Source organism: Ailuropoda melanoleuca, chromosome 8 (assembly GCF_002007445.2).
Source record: "Ailuropoda melanoleuca isolate Jingjing chromosome 8, ASM200744v2, whole genome shotgun sequence".
NCBI lineage: Eukaryota > Metazoa > Chordata > Mammalia > Carnivora > Ursidae > Ailuropoda > Ailuropoda melanoleuca.
The window spans coordinates 51,372,900-51,390,682 of NC_048225.1; the positions used below are offsets into that span (position 1 = coordinate 51,372,900).

The 17,783-nt window shown below is 37.4% G+C and overlaps 1 protein-coding gene across 1 annotated transcript in view; it reads right to left on the reverse strand.

Moving 5' to 3' along the window:
* The window catches only part of AAMDC (adipogenesis associated Mth938 domain containing), a 38,022-nt gene that overhangs the window by 7,033 nt on the left and 13,206 nt on the right, over nt 1-17,783 (reverse strand). The gene's annotated exons all lie outside the window — the stretch shown is intronic.

The following is a 17,783-nucleotide window of genomic DNA, read 5'->3' on the forward strand; positions in this document are numbered from 1 at the left end:
AAACACATATTAAAACCAAGATGAGATATCAAATGCTGGTGAGGATATGAATTGGATCTATCCTACATAGCTAATAAAGTGTAAAGTGTAAAGTTAACTCTGGAAAACAGCTGGACTCTTTCTCAGTTAGACATACATTTATCACAAAATCCCTAAAAAACATACATTTATCATACGAGTTAGCACATTCACACAAAAACATGCATAGGATGTATACAGCAACTTTTTTGAAAAAAGGAGAGGTTAACTTTTTTATTTCCTAGACTTTGAAGTAGCCTATCCCACTGTGTATTTCCCCTCAGTTTTACTGAGATATAAATGATGTAAAGCATCGTGTAAGTTTAAGGTATGCAGCATAATGATCTAACTTAATATATATCATGATTACTACAGTAAGTTTAGTTAACATCCATCATCTCATATAGATACCAAAAAAAAAGAGAGAAAGAAAAAAAATACTTTTTTTCCTTGTGATGAAACTCTTGGGATTTACTCTCCTGACAACTTTCATACATATCATACAGCACTGTTAACTACAGCCATTCAAAGCAGTCTTATTTGCAGTAGTCCCATGGAAACAACCCAAAAGTTCACCAACTGGTGAATGGATAAACAGATTGTGTTATAATCCAATGATGGAATACTACTCAGCAATAAAAAGGACCAAATTATTGATACAATAACATGAGAGAATCTAAAATGTATTATACTATGTGAAAAAAAGCAAGTCTCGAAGGACTACATACTGTATGATCTCATTAATACAAGTAAATGTAACGTGTATTATCAGGTCAATTGGCAAAATATTAATAGCATCTGTACATTAAATTGTATCAATACTAATTTCCTGATTTTGATCATTGTATTGTGATTACGTAGAAGAAGGCCCTTGTTTTTTGAGAACTACATACAGGTATATAGGATTAAAGGGGTATAAGACCTACAACAGTTCAGAAAAAATATCTATTGATGGATAGAATGATAAAATATGATAAAATGTTAACATTTGGATCTGGGTAAAATGAGAACTCTTTTCACTATTCTTTTTAAGATTTTATTTATTTATTTAACAGAGAGATCGTCAGCAAGAGAGGGAACACAAGCAGTGAGAGTGGGAGAGGGAGAAGAAGGCTTCCAGCCAAGCAGGAAGGCTGACACGGGGCTCGATCCCAGCATCCTGGGATCATGGCCCGAGCTAAAGACAGATGCTTAATGACTGAGCCACCCAGGTGCCCCTCTCATTTCATTATTCTTACAACTTTTCTGTAAGTCTGAAATTATTTCAAAATAAATAATTTTTTTAAGTATATTGTATAGGCAGGTTATAGACTAGCAGGAAGAGACCACATACAGGCATGTGTACATACTCCCTGCTTCCTCATTTAGTTAGCCGAGGAAACAAAACTGAAAAGAAGCCAGGTGGCTACACCAAGCGGGGGCAGAGGCAGCATATCTTTGCTGGCTTTCTCCATGGCTCTTGGTTCCTTATGGAGTGCGCAGTGCTGCTGACATTCTTCACCTAGTCAGTGAATGTTCCAGAGCTGAGAACAAAGCCAGTCTCTCTCACTAATACACTTTTACACTCAGACTTAATGTCATTAGCATCTTGCTAGGGAACTGACACTTAAGGCTTAGGAGCCTATGTTTAAGGGACTCTCAAAGAGTGTTCTAAGTTGGAACACCTGCCTGTCACAGAGTGACCCAAACCCATCAGCAGTTAAGCGTATACTCCTCCTTCTGGGAGAAGATGCAGAGCTAGTGCCCAGGTGGCTCTGAACAGTACCCCTGCTCCAGCTTTACTGTTCTCCTCAAAGATCAGAGGAGACTGGGGGAGGAGAGATTCTTTTTCTGTAAAGTTATTTCGATTCATAAATGTTTAAAAGGCAAAATAAAAAAGGGGAGATTTTTTCACGTGATTATAATAATTGGTTCTCAAAGAAACGTAAGAGGTTTAGATTAGATGCCTTTTTAGTTCCATGGGTCTGTGGTCCATCCTAGAACCACCCTGAGCTGCAGTTACGCTATACAGAACTTAAAATATTTTTCTGGGGCTATGACCAAGGTAGATATTTAACAGACTTACAAATCAGGGTTGGAGAGCTTCACCTTCCTTAAATAAATGCACTTCACTGAAATGTTGAAAGATTGCTTCATCTAACAAAGAATTGCATCTACTTGGAGGAGCATCAGGATTCCCAGACTCGAAGAGCTCTCATTCTAGTACACGGAAACAAGACCACTGCTCAAAATCAAGTGAAAGGTCAGTAAGAGCACAAAACCATAATCCTTGGGAGATTCAGAGACTGAAGACACCCGCAGCCCATCAGCGTCGCTGGATCAATGGAACTCAAGTGACAAATGTGGCTGCTGCGTGCTATACTGCAGGGCCGGGGTGTCACAGCGAGAGCAATGAAAGATCACTCTGGAACAGCCTGTGGATCCAGGCGCTGGTGGGCGATTACTCACAGCCTTGTGCAGAAGCCTGTGACTGGAGCGGCAGCCTGTTATTGCAGTGTCCTCAACCTGTCACCAGCTCGTCCTCTGCTTCTTCCAATTCCTTGGGGCAAAGCGCTAAGGCTCTCTTCCCCGCGTGAGTGTCTGATTCTGTTCCTCTCCTTTAAGAGGCCTTCCGTCACACCATATGAGGTTACAAAAGCTTATTGTTTTTTCCTGGGGGAAAACTATTAATTGTGGGAAAATGTCCAGCTACTAATAATGTCCATTAAACCAGCTACACAACAGAGTAGCATCTTAGATGGCTGGGACATCTCCTCCTATTTTATGTTAAATTTGAAAAGAAAACATTCCTGAATTACACTTTCAAGGAAGCATTTCCTTCTGCTGAAATAAATGGTCAGTGGCAACGCTGTTATCTGCTGTGTTGCTGATAAAAGCAGATTCTGTGAGTGAAGGTTAAAGGATCTCTGGTATCTGTCCCCTGTGGACACTGCCTGAGTCACATTCTCATTATCGTTTGCCTGAATGAAGAGCCTCTTAAATGATCTTCCTGTCTCTGCCAGGGCAGAAGAATATTTGTGTTTTGTTTTTGATGACATAGGCTGCAAAGGCAATCTGGCAAAGCCTACGGCCCCCTTCTCAAAATAAAATTTTAAAATACATAATATAAAATATATAGAACTGGAAAGATAACAGATTTTACACAACTAAAATGATTGAAATATTAAAAACAGATATGTGATCTAGTAATATACTTCTTTATTAGAAGAGTGGAAATAATTTTCCAAAAGCTCATTAGCAGACTTGCCCTCACATCTCATAGTGGCAAGTGGCAGACTCCTATTTGTTCTTTTAAAATCCATTCTGCCTCTACTCTGGGTCATATGGCCGCCCAGCTAGAGACTCCATTTTCTGTTCTCCTTTGCAACTAGCTATGGCAATGTGACTATGCTATCACCAGTACAAACTTCAATGGAATATGAGCAGAAGAGAATGATACAACATCTAGGTTTGGGCCTTAAAACACTGGGTGTGAGCTTTTCTTCTCTTTCACCTTCCTTTCATGTTAGAATTCCAGCAATGGCTACAACTAGTTACCACCATTCAAATGCTCTAGAAGATGGTAGAGCAACAGAGAAAAAAAAAAAAAAAAGACAAAAAACCAAAAACATGGGCCCCTAGCAGTAATCCCCAGAGCTGTCCTCCCTGCCCCCAGCTTAGGTGGGCCACACTAATATGAGAGAGAGAAATATATTTCTATCTTCTTTAAGTCATTAGATTTTGGGATTTCTATTACAACAGCTTAGCCTTTAACCTAACTAATCCACAGACCCATGCCTAAACTAAACCATGACTGGTTAGATGAATCATTTGGGATAGAATAGATGTTAGGGAGTTAACTACACTAGACCCCAAGAGACTATGTCTTACATGCAGAATATACACAAGGGAGCCATAGGGACAGTCACCTTGTGGGAATTCAACTATACGTTCTTAGAAAAAGAGAGCAAGAACCATTTAAATAGTGAGGGTAATTCAGCCATTCTACTCAAAGAGCATATGCCATGGATTGAACAGGAGATAGCAGCCTTGCATCTGTTATTCCTTCTATCTCAAGTTCATAGTTGCTGCTTCCAGCGTGAACCTTTTGTCTCACCAAGTGTGTTTCTAGTGTTTAAACCTACAATATACATTTTTCATATAACATGGACCCTAAATGCAAGGGAACTACTTTATTTGGTCCTGTATAGAAGATGACATGTACCTTCTAAAATTAAGGGAATCTTCTGGAAGGATTTGACTATAAGCAATTTTCATCTTAAGTGCTAACTTTAAAATTCAATCCCCGAATAAGATTCAAGTCTACCATATTAGTCTCAAAGTGATAGGATCTAAGGCTTGGAGGGGCCTTATATGTCCATCTAGCCCCAACTACCTATAGGATAGAATCTCCTGTAAAAATAAATGTTGGGAGATATTGGTGACCAATGGAGGTGCTCTTCCCATGACTCTACTCTAGCATTTCCCCCACATTTCTATGTCTATGTACATATTTTTCCTGCTCATTCCCTTGTTTGCCTGGGAGATATCCCCTTCAAGAATCAGGTCACACCTTCAGTGAATACTCCCCTAAATCACTCAGGCAGTCTTACGTGCTCCTTCCTTTCTGTTCCTCTTTTGGTTCATATACTTTATATGCCTAATTCCCCCATACAGCTCCTTGAAGGCAGAGACAGGTGATTTATCTGTAAATTAGGCTTTGAGATAATGCTTGGCACCCCATAAGCAATTTCTATGTATTTTAAAATGTTAAATTATGACATGCATGCTAAATTCATTTTTGGATGTCCGATTAATTTGTTTGAGCTCCAAAAGAAGATTCTGAAAGACTGAAAAATCACCAAAGTCTGTCCTTTCATTTTCAGTAGCTTACATCTTCAATTCTGTTTTTCAACTTTGACTTGAATAAAGAAAGCAATAGGAAATGCTGTTCATTTTTACTAACAATTTTAATCAATTCCATATTTGAAAATTGGCCTTCTATAAATTGTTGGTAATTCCAAAACATAGTACAAATTCTACAAAGGGAAATTCGGCAATATCTAACCAGTCTACATTTACATTTATACTTTAGGCAGCAATCCTAGATCTAAGAATTTACCCTGAAGATACACCTCCAAGAAAACAAAAAACCATATACATATACAAGGTTATTCATTGTAGTACTATATATAATAGCAAAATATTGAAAGCAATCTAAGTGCCCATCTATAGGATGAACTGAATAAACAATATCACATTCACATAGTGCATTACTCTGCAGCTGTATAAAAGAGAAAAGAATATCTCTATGAACTGATGCCCTGATTTTCATTATATATTGTTAAGTGACAGAAAAAAAAAAGAGCAAGGTATGTTACTTTTGTGTAAGAAGGGAGTTATTAGGGAAAATAAAGTATATGTATGTGGGTGTGTATTTGCTTATTTTTTCAAAAAAATACAGAACAAACCATAAACTAATAAAAATAGTTACTGACCTACTGGAGTGAAGTAGATATGGGATGGGAGAGACAGGGAAAGGAGTAAGACTTTTCTAAGTGTACCTTGTTAAACTGTTTTGACTTCTGAAACATGCACATGTTTTAGATATTCAAAAAAATTGAATCAACAAAGACAGGAAGTAGGGGGACACTTACAACCTATGCCAACAGAGACAAATGAATTCAATTGTATCAAATTGATGATACAACAAAAAGAAAAGATAAATGAAGTTAACTTTTTAAGTGTTCTGACTGTACACCTAAATGGGATGTGTTCCAAGTACAAAAATACCTACAAAGATCTTGAATTTTATTTTGTGATCTTGATGTTGGTAGTGGTATTGGTGTAGTGATTTCAAAACTGTTTTGTGTGTTAATAGAACACAGCAAATAAGTAATTATATTGATGGATTTTGGAATTAGGGTTCTCTGTGGGAGAAGAAAGGCACAGATATGGAATGAGGGAATAAAAGAATCTTGAGGTGCTAGATTAAACTGGAGGCATCATTATGAACTCATCTCACACATACACACACACACACGCTTTATGGCTCTGTATACTGAAAGGGTATATAGATGGAGTGACATCACAGTAACAATGAGCACACCTAAGAGCCAGCTTTTGATTTCTAGATACCATTCTTCACTAAAAGGAACTAGAGCTTCTTGAAGAAATGGCTGAATCCAGGGATAATATATCTTGCTGTGCCACAAAACAAGGCAGTGGTAAAAAACTGATGGGAACATGTCAAAAGAACACTGGCCAAATTTGGGACAATTTAAACCTCAAAAATATTACTAATGGCAATGAATTAAAACATTATCTTATTCTGTTTAAGCGGCTGTAATGAAAGGCCACAAACTGGGCAGCTTATAAACAATAGGAATTTATTTCTCACAGTTCTGTAGGCTAGAAATCCATGATCATGGATTGAGTTTTGATGAAGTCCTTCTTCCTGGTTCAGAGCCGGTGCCTCCTCTATTCTCATGTGTGGAAGGGATCTTTCTGTTGCCTCTTTTCTGAGGCACTAATCTCATTCACGAGGGCTACACCCTCATGACCTAAGCATCCAAAGACCTCACCTCCTGATACCATCATCTTTAGGTGTTAGGATTTCAATACATGAATTCTGGGGAGATACACAGATTCAGAACATAGCATACCTTAAATTAAAAAAGATAAGATGAGCCCATAGTGATATGGTGGGAGTGGCTGAAGGAAAGTCCCTCTTTACAGAAAAATCCAGCTAATGAACGTAGAAGGAATGAGAGAAACATTATCATTTTGCAACCACTAATATAGTAAAGTCAGGCAAGGATCAGTGGTCAGTGCTAAAACCACTGGCTGAAAAGGTTGCTGGGGAACAAGATATTACAACGTTTCAAATTATTTCTCTACAGAGTACTTACTGATTACAAATGGAAAAATGTACCTTTACCACCATCTTAACCACACGATCAAACATAACCTCATCAGTAACTGGGCAAACTGACTTTACATTGCCTCCAGATATGATACACTGAAGACATAACCACCTGTGAAGCATTCATGCCAAAAATGATTAACTTGAATCTAATCATAATAGAAAAAAATCGGATAAATCTACAAATTGTAGACTGTTCTACAAAACAAATGGCCTGGACACTTCAAAAATACCCATGCCATAAAAGAAAAAAAATAGGGAGCAACTGGTTTTTGATGAACAGACTAAAGAAACATGACAACAGCGACAACAACAACAAAGTAACATCACAACAAAATGCAATCCATGACCCTTGACTGGATCTCGCATTGACAAGTCATAAAACGTATTATTTTATCGGAACAATTATAATTTGACTATGGAGTTGATTTAATACTACATCAATGCTGAATTTCTTGAACATAATTTTATGATTATGTCTGGCAGAATGGCTTTGTTTTAGTAGACACATGCTGCAGTATTTAGGATTCATATAAAGTTTCAAGTGTCACAATGTCAGTAACTTACTTTCAAATGATTCAGCAAAAATAATTACCAAAAAAGGGAGAGGGAGAGGGGTATTGTGTATGCCAGAGAAATAAAATAAAGTAAATGTTGCAAAATGTTAACAATTGGTGAGTATGGGTTGATGGTATACAAGTGCTTATTCTTTTTTTTTTTTCCAATTTGTTATATAGGTTTGAAAATTTTCAAAATTTAAAAAAAGGAGAAGAGGTTCAACATTGAAGAAACTCAACATTGGCCTACTGTTGTCAACCAGGTTTACAAGGTGAATGGGAAAACACAAGCAAAAGCAAACAAACTCAAGAGCTGAAAGGGTTAGGAAAACCTCAGCTCATCCACCTTTCCTTAGGTAGCACTATCCTGAGCACCAGACCCTCTGGTCTGGTCAATTCTACAACCTTCTGATAACTGGGTTCTACTTTATACCTACTGCCTGTATTATATATAAATATAAAGCCACAAAACCAACAAAAGTTATAGAGGACATTTTTGGGACTTCAGGGAAATTTGAAGATAGACTATATATTAGATAATATTCTTGTACCAAAGATAATCTTATTTATGATAATGATATCGTAGCTATGTAGGAGAATGTTCATGTTCTTAGGAAAGAAATGCTGAATTATGACATCTGACATTTACTCTCAAATGATTCGGGGGGAAATGTGTGTGTATGTGTGTGTGTGTGTGTGTGTGTTTGAAGAAAAAAATACGGTAATTGTTATACTTGAAATTATTAGATTAAAGGTGTAGGGGAGGGGCACCTGGGTGGGTCGGTTGTTAAGCATCTGCCTTTGGCTCAGGGGTGATCCCAGAGTCCTGGGATCGAGCCCTGCATTGGGCTCCTCTGCTAGGAGCCTGCTTCTTCCTCTCCCACTCCCTCTGCTTGTGTTCCCTCTCACTGGCTGTCTCTCTGTCAAATAAATAAATAAAATCTTTTAAAAATAAAAATAAAAAATAAAGGTGTAGGGGAGGGATGCCTGGGTGGCTCAGTCAGTTAAGCATCTGCCTTTGGCTTGGGTCGTGATCCTGGGGTCCTGGGATGGAGTCCCGTGTCAGGCTCCCTGCTCAGCTGGGAGCCTGCTTCTCCCTCTGTCCCTCCCCCTGCTTGTGCTTGCTCTCTACTTCTCTCTCTCACAAATAAATAAATAAAATCTTTTTTTAAAAAAGGGTGTAGGGGAACTTATTGTGCTATCCATACAGGTGTTGTGTAGGTTAAACATTTTTCAAAATTAAAAGTTGGAGTAAAGTTTCCACATTTCCTTAGCTGTCCTTGGGTAATTGGTTTGGCTTTCTTTAACTTTTTAAAAGATTTATTTATTTATTTATTTATTTATTTATTTATTTAAAGAGGGGGAAGGGGCAGAGGGACAGGGAGAGAGACAAGCAGACTCCACACTGACCGCGGAGCCTGATGTGAGGTTCAATCTCACAACCCTGAGATCATGGAGCTGAAGCCAAGAATGGAATGCTTAACCGACTGAGCCACCCAGGCTCCCCAGTTTGGCTTTCTTTTAATATTAAACTTGTGTTATATCTTCCGTCTTGACTCCTTTCACCCTAACAAAAGAATATGTAAGTGAATGACCTATGTATGTTTCCACATAGAAAAGTCTTCTCCCATAAGACAATTATTGCTTAAGGACAGAAATGAGCGAGGACAGTATGAGACAGTAGTAAAGTATGGGCTTTAGAGTAGGACTCAGGCTCAAATCTTAGTTCCAAAAATGATTAGTTGCATGATCCTGGAAAAGCTGTATTTGACCACACCCATAGTAGTTGTTTAATGATTGGTAGAGATTTGGGAGGAGGTAGTTGTATTTAGTATTATTTAACAATAGTATTTAGTATTGTTATCACTAGACGAGGACAATAGATTTTCTTGGTATTTCCATTATGTAATCATGATAAAATCTGCCATTTATTTATTTATTTATTTATTTATTTATTTTTCATTTGTTTGTTTCTTTATTTATTTTAAAGAGAGACAGAGAGCACAAGCGGGAAGGACAGGGAGCGGGAGAAAGAATCCCAAGCAGACTCTGCGCCAAGCCTGGAGCCCGAAGTACGGCTCTGTTCCACAACCCCAAGATCATGACGTGAGCCAAAACCAAGAGTCAGACACTCCACTGATTGCACCACCTAGGTACCCCCAAATCTTCCCCTTCTAAACTAAAAAGGAATCACAATGTGGGGAACCTGGGAGGCTCACTCGGTTAAGCATCCAACTCTTGGTTTCAGCTCAGGTGGTGATCTCAGGGCTGCGGGACTGAGCCCCATGTGGGGCTCCTCGCTCAGCGCTGGGTCTGTTTGTCCCTCTCCCTCCCATTCTCCCTCCCCCATCCCTTTTCCTCCCTCTGCTTGGGCTCTCTCTCTCTCAAATAAATAAATAAATTAATGAAAATCTTTTAAAAAAAGTAATCACAATGTGATTCCTCAGAGGCATGTCACAAAGAATAAAAAAGAAATGTTTAATAATATCTATAATGACAAATTAAATGCAGCAAACATTTATTGAGATCCCAGTTTATAGGCACTGTGCTAAAATGCATAGCTCTTGCCATTAGGGAGTTCACTTAATGAGGGAAACAGATAACTACACACTCATTATAATACAGACGGACCGCACAAAATGCTATGATAGAGGCACGAAGTATTACAGAAACACTGAGAAGAGAGTTCACAGCTTATTCTCACAAGGATTATCAGGAGGTGCTTCATAGAGGAGATGATACAAAGGCTAAAAATTGAAGGAGATGTAAGATTTCATCAGGTATAAAGGGATGCAGGTAATTCCAGGTAAAGGAAATGGTTTTAGTAAAGGTACAAAGGAATTAAAGATCATGGTAAGTTTGTAAGGGAATAAGTATTTGGTATAGAATAACTAGGCCTTCAGGTGTGTTATAAAATATAAGAGATGTGATTGAAAGGAAATTTTGGAACCGTATCACTAAAAAAAAATCAAGTCTCTACTATAGGCACTGTGGTAGAAGCTTTACAAAGATGAACATATTTAGTATTCAAAGCAACCCCATGAAATATATTATTTTCCAGGTCCCACCCCCAAGAGATCTTGATCGAGTAGGTGGGGAGAATGGGGGAGATAAAGAACATGCATTTTAAATAAGCACTCTAGGTGATTGTGATGCGAGAGATTCATGAATGACACTGAGAAATACTAAGAGAAAAGAATGAATTTGCATGAAGGCAAGTTGCATACATTAAAAAGATTTATTCTTCCCAACCCATGTCATACTCTTACATCAACCTATGACAAACAGACATTATTATTCTCCTTTTCTAGATGATTAAATTGAGGCACAGAAAGGCTAAATAACTTGTTTAAGGTTACCCAGCTAAAATGTGACAGTGCCTGGACTTATGAATCTAAATGTCTATTACATATCTCTATCTAGAAGCCCTAATATAAATTCAGGCTCAACATACTCCATTTTCTCTACTCAACCTTTGCCCCAAACACAAACACATTTATTTCTCTTCTGATATACCCAATCTCAATGAACAGCACCACCATGTACCCATTTATCCATGCTAGAATTCTCCCTTGCCTGCTAAATCTAATAAATCGCCTTATCCTGTCAATTTCACCTTCTTAATAGTTTTCAACAGTCTCATTTCCACCCACACTACTACTGACTTAACAATAACAGCTTCATTTATTAAGTGCCTACATCACATCTAGCACAGAATGTTAATCCTTAGATCAACTCTGGGAAGCAGGCAATGTTATTGTCTCCATATCAGTGAGGACTCCAGGGCTTTGATTCCATGTACTTTTGTCTCTATACAGGTGAGTTCTAGATTAACACATCGGCTTTTCCTCTATCTTTCCCAGCTCTTATCCCTCCAACTAGAACCTCTAGGCTTCTAGAGTACCTCCTCTTGCTTATCCTACTGACAAAACTTTAAAGGTAAAAACTAAACTTATGGCAACCCTTTCCCATTTTCCTATTATCATCAATGGTACCTCCTCAGTTTTTATAGGGTTTTTTATTTTCAGTTTTGTAATGTTTAATCTTAAAGTTTATAAGAGGAATCATAATGTAGTAGGAAGGAATGGGAAATAGAGTTAGAATGTGACCTGGGTTTACTATTTGATTTCATGGGTTTTTTTTAGCTCTGTGTCTATGCAAGTTATATAACTTCTCTGCCCTTAATTTTCCTTAAATAAAGGATGAGGTTAATAGTAATATTAATTCATACAGTCCTATGTGGAAAAAGTACACTATATAGTGTTAAATCCATTTTTGAGGAGGAAAAAAAATCTCTTCAATATGGCCCACTCATAAATTAGTACTCCGATATATCTTATGGCTATAATCTGGATAATCTCTGTCAGACACATCAGTCTCCTGCATAATAGCAAGTGGCTACGCCCTGTCCATTGAATAAGATGTAAACTCAACTCTGCAGACATTCTGTCAACCATACTACTGCCTACTCTTACACCTCTCTAGCTTCAGTCTATGAAATAATCCAGTGGAGTCACTTGGTTCACAAGCATTGTGTCTTTGATTCGTCAGCCTTCTCTCATTCTGCCCCTTCTATATCTCAATGCCCTCCCATTCCTTTAACCCATCCGGTATATTCCTTTCTTTAAGATCAATGTTGGTAGCTAACAAGCAACTAGATGTCTGGACCAAAATGATGAGTGCATGTGGTTCAAAACCAAGGCATGCACAGAGAGCATGTGCTGGAATTCTCTTTTTCTGTGGAGCCCAATTATGTAGGTATGACTTTTTACTATGCAGTTTATGTAGGTGTGATTGTTTATAATGTGATAAAGTATAAAACTTGAAAAGTTTCCTTAAACAAAATGCCTACAGGGCACCTGGGTGGCTCAGTCCGTTAAGCGTCTCCCTTCAGCTCTGAGTCCCACATGGGGCTCCCTGCTAAGCTCCCTCTCCTCCCCGCTCTTGCTCTCTGTCGCTATCTCTGTCTCTCTCAAATAAATAAAGAAAATCTTTTTAAAAAATGTCTACAAATGCTGGATAAAAATAAACATCCCTTGAAATGCTTAGCTGAGCTTGCAAAGAAAAGGGAAATACCCAGAGGCCAAAATTGAAGAGATAGTTGAAAATCAGAATGGTCAACTGGTACTGAAGTAGCACTGGGGCATTTGCCATTCTTACGGTCTTTTTTTTTTTTTTTTTAATTTTTAACGAGAAATTTTATCATTGGAAGTATATGTCACATAGAATGTGATACTCTAGAGAAAAGAGAAGTATAAAATCAATTTGTTTACAAATTATATACATTTGGAGTTATACTAATCTAGTCATATGCTAAGATTTTCAATACTCAACTATTTTTTCATTTATGTCATTCATATAATTTCTTTTCTTTTTTTAACATATAATGTATTATTTGTTTCAGGGGTACAGGTCTGTGATTCATCAGTCTTACACAACACCCAGAGCTCACCACAACACATACCCTCCCCAATGTCCATCACCCAACCACCCCATCCTCTACACCCCCCTCCCCTCCAGCAACCCTCTGTTTCCTAAGATTAAGAGTCTCTTATGGTTTGTCTCCCTCTCTGGTTTCATCTTGTTTCATTTTGTCCTCTCTTCCCCTATGATCCTCTGCCTTGTTTCTTAAATTCTGCATATCAGTGAGAGCATATGATAATTGTCTTTCTCTGATTGACTTATTTTGCTTAGCGTAATACATTCTAGTTCCATCCACGTCATTGCAAATGACAAGATTGCATTTTTTATGGCTGTGTAATATTCCATTACATACACATCACATCTTCTTTACCCATTTATCTGTTGATGGACATCTGGGCTCTTTCCATAGTTTGGCTATTATGGACATTGCCGCTATAAACCTGGGGGTGCAGGTGTCCCTTAAGATCACTACATTTGTATCTTTGGGGTAAATACCCAGTAGTGCAATTGCTGGGTCGTAGGGTAGCTCTATTTTCAACTTTTTGAGGAACCTCTATACTGTTATCCAGAGTGGCTGCACCAGCTTGCATTCCCACCAAAAGTGTAGGAGGGTTCCCCTTTCTCCGCATCCTTGCCAACATCTGTCGTTTCCTGACTGGTTAATTTAAGAGACACTCTGAGACTAGGAGGTTAAGACTTGAGCAAGGTGGGACACTGGAACTGTGACAGCCCTCCCAAATGTGCAGAGTGCCCTTCTTAAATCCATCTTCAATGAAAGAATTGACCAAAAAAATCCAGGAAAAGGACAAGGAAACCGGTCTGCCTCAGCCAGCTGGGGCCCTGTGTTGGGGAAAAAATGCATCTCCTGAGAATTTATAATCACAAACTTGCCTACACATCACTTTGGGGTTCAAATGTACACTATCAGCCTGATCTGGGAAGCCCCCAGTCAGGAAATTAACTAAAAGTTGTCCCAGACTGAGAGTAATGTAGGATGCCTAGAAGAAACAAATGTAACTCTTTGACAGGTCAAATGTCAAAAAGGACATAGTCAGACCATTCAGGATGCCCACAGATAAAAAAAAAATTACTGTCAACCTAGAACACCCAGAAAAATTAGAATTAATAAATGAGAAACTTTTTGGACAAAAATGGACAGAGTTTGTCAACAGATCCTCACTAAAGGAATTTGCAAAGATGTCAATTAAAAAAGAAAAGAAAAGAAAAGAAAGAATGAAATTGATCCACAACTGACCCAAATTGCAAGAAGTGATAAGCAAGGAAACTGGTATACATGTGGGTAAATAAAAGCAAACACTGATTGTAATGATTAAAAAACAAAGTATCTTAATTAAATGATACAATAAGAAAATACTTTTAAAGGAACTAAATTATTAGATAACAGTAACATGTAAGATGGATGGGAAGTGATGAGAGGAAAGTGTCCTGAAGATAAAAATTCATTTTAGACGATAAGATTTTGTTAGGATGAACTACATGAAATTCCTAAATTCAACTCTTTATGCAATATTGTCAGTCTCATGTGGTTCAACCTAATAACTACAATTTTAAAGATAACCACTAAGCAAATAGACATAAAACACACAGCTTCCAAAAGAAGAGACAAAGGTGGAATAAAACCCCAATACAAAAAAAAGTGGACAATAGATGATACCATTCACATAAAAATTTGAATATGAAGAACAATACAAAATATGGGTGTGGATACAGATAGATATTTGAAAAATATAAAGGAAATTCAGGAAACTGCTAAGGGTAGAGAGAAAGAGCAAACTTCTAAGATTTTATTTTTAAAACTGGAATATAAGTACAGAGGTATATTATTATTTACAATTTATAATGAATTAAACTTACTATGTTTAATAATACAATTTTTAAAGNAAAAAAATTTTTAAACCCAAAAAAAATTTTTTAAAGCCAAAAAGTTAAAAAAAAAAAAAAAAAAAAAAAAAAGAAAACAACAACAACCACCAAAAAACCCAGTATGTAGTGTTTTCCAATTTCTGTGGTATAAACACTCACGTCATGTTTAAGATACCAATGGACATCACTTGAATGCAGAGTTAATAAGAGATGTACAGTGGCACATATGTAGTGTTTTCACCATACAGATAACAATGGATGTAAATAATTTCAAAAGCATAAAATGTAGAAAAATAATTAGGAATAATGAATTTTAAATATATTACCTATGTCTTAAATGATTTAAGTAAATTTATATAATTTAATTTTTAATAATGGCTATCTAAAAACTGGCTTACAAAATTCCTGAAAATTTAACAATTCTCACAAGGCAGTGAAAGCCATGTCCTGCATAACACTGCATAAGTATGAATCCAAAACAGTTTTTTCTTTTTTCTTTCCTTTCCTTTTCTTTCTTTCTTTCTTAGATTTTACTTTTTTTTTTTTTGAGAAAAAGAGAGCACAAGCAGGGGGAGTGGCAGGCGGAGGGAAAGGGAGAAGCAGGCTCCCTGCTGAGCAAGGAGCCCAATGTGAGGCTCAACCCAGGACCCTGGGATCATGACCTGAGCCGAAGACAGATGCTTAACCAACTGAACTATCCAGGCGCCCCCGAAACAGTTATTTCTGAGTGATATCAGAGAAAATGTTGTGAAGAACCTCTGAAAAATCCTCTTCTTCATAAAAGCAATGAGAATAATGGAAGAAGTGTAAAAATAAACTTACTCTATTCTCTGAAACAAAGGTTTCCAGCAATTCAGGGTGTGTTGATTACAAAAAAAAAAAAAAAAAAAGATCGCTGAAAAGTGAGCTTTGTGCAGTTTTAACTTGCCCTTTTCCAAGCTACTCTCTATCCCCAGTTCTGTGGTAGCCTTGAAAAGCAACAACCCACAATCACAGTGAAAACCTACCAGCCTAGAAGTCATGCAAGATGGAATAATGGATCAAAACTCCCTCAAACCTCCACTCCCAGAAAACTGTCATTATTTGACCTGTCTGATGGTTCTCTGGACAATCCAACTCATAGGCTGTCTTTATTTGATCTGACTTGGAGTTTGCCAGTGTAAACGTCTTCCCCCACCGCCACCCCCAAAGAAATTTGTCCAAAACTATCAGAGACAAATGTTTAACAATGCAGTTGCCTGATGCATTAGACAATACGGCAAACAAGAGGTCAACCAAAAGACTCAAAAGGGAAAACTGGGAAATAAGATGTACATAGAGGGCTTTGAAAAGCTCTGATATGAATCTTGGTATTGAAATAGCAATACACATGTCCAGGGTTGTGCACATGCTCAAGAATGACATGAGAAGGTCCTAAGCTCACCGCTCTGGCTCACCTTGAGACTCAACACAAGCAAGAAATAGGCAGAATTTTAAACAGCCTGGCTGAGTATTGACTATATACCCCAAATTGCATATACAGCCCTTTGGCAAACACTGGAACACCTACTGGTTGCAGGCATATAAAGGAACTTCTGTCTAATCATTATTTCAGGAAACCATATTCAAAGAACTAAAGGAAAGTATGAGGACAATACCTTAAAAAGTACAGAATATCAATAAAGAGATAATTATTTTTTGAAGGACAAAATAGAAATGCTGGAGTTGAAAAGTACAATAACCAAGTGAAAATTTCACTAAAAAGGCTCAATAGCAGGTAAGAATCAGCAAAACTGAAAAATACGTCAATTGAGATTATCTAATTTGAGAAAAAGGGAAAAAGAATGAAGAAAATGAACAAAGCCTCAGATATCTGAGAGACTATCATTTAGCATAGCAATATGCTCATAATGGGTATCACAGGAGAGGAGAGACAGAAGGGGCAGAAAGGATATTTGAAGAATGGCTGAAAATTCCCCAAATTTGATGAAAAACAACAATGTACCTATCCACAAGGTTCAATATATTCCAAGTAGGATAAATTCAAAGTGATTCACGCATAGACACATCACAGTGAAACTGTCAAAAGCAAAAGACAAAGAATTCTGAAAGCAACAAGAGAGAAATGACTTGTCAAGTCCAAGGACTTTTAACAGTTGGTTTCTCATTAGTAACCAATGAAGCCAAAAAAGTGGGATGACATATTCAAAGTACTAAAAGAAAAAGACTTTTAATCAAGAATTATGTATCAAGCAAAATTATCTTTCAAAACTGAAGGATCAACTTCCACCATTACAGTATGAAGAGCTCCATGATCTGCTCCAAAATGAAAATTATTAAAGGAAACAAAGAAAAACTATAAAACCCCACAAAAAACAAATTTTATACCCCCTCCAATAAAAAAAATTGGAAAAAAGAAACCATTCAAAGCCTTTGGAAATTATCCTAAGAACAAACAACAAATGAAGAAACATCTCTTCAGGAAAATCTATAAATATTTGGTAGGAAAGGTGAGTATCTGTGGTTTTTCAGGAAGACTGCTGCCTGACACCCCCCCTCCCCCAACACACACACTCTGCTCCCAGCTAAGTGAGGTGGAGACTCCACTCCAGACTCCTGCAGCCAAGAACACAAAATCGTTTCCCCTCTCAGCTACCAGCTGGAAGGCTTTGTTCCTAAGAGAAACAGGACTTAAGTGTTTCTCATCCTGCCCCCAGCTGTCCGTTGCTGAGACTCAGTCGTAAGTGAATGGTCAAGAGGTAGGGGCTCTCTTCTTTCACCCAACCTCTACCTTGACCATAGCACAATGAGAAACCTGGAGGAAGTATAATACAAGGAAAATGAAGTTCAAACCACAGTGAGATAACATTTCACATCCACCAAGATGATATATAATAAAAACAAAACAAAACAAACAATACTAAGTGTCAGTGAGGAGAGATTTAGAAAAATTGGAACCTTCATAATTCCTAAAATCTAAAATGTAAAAACAGTGCATTTGCTTTGGAAAACAATTT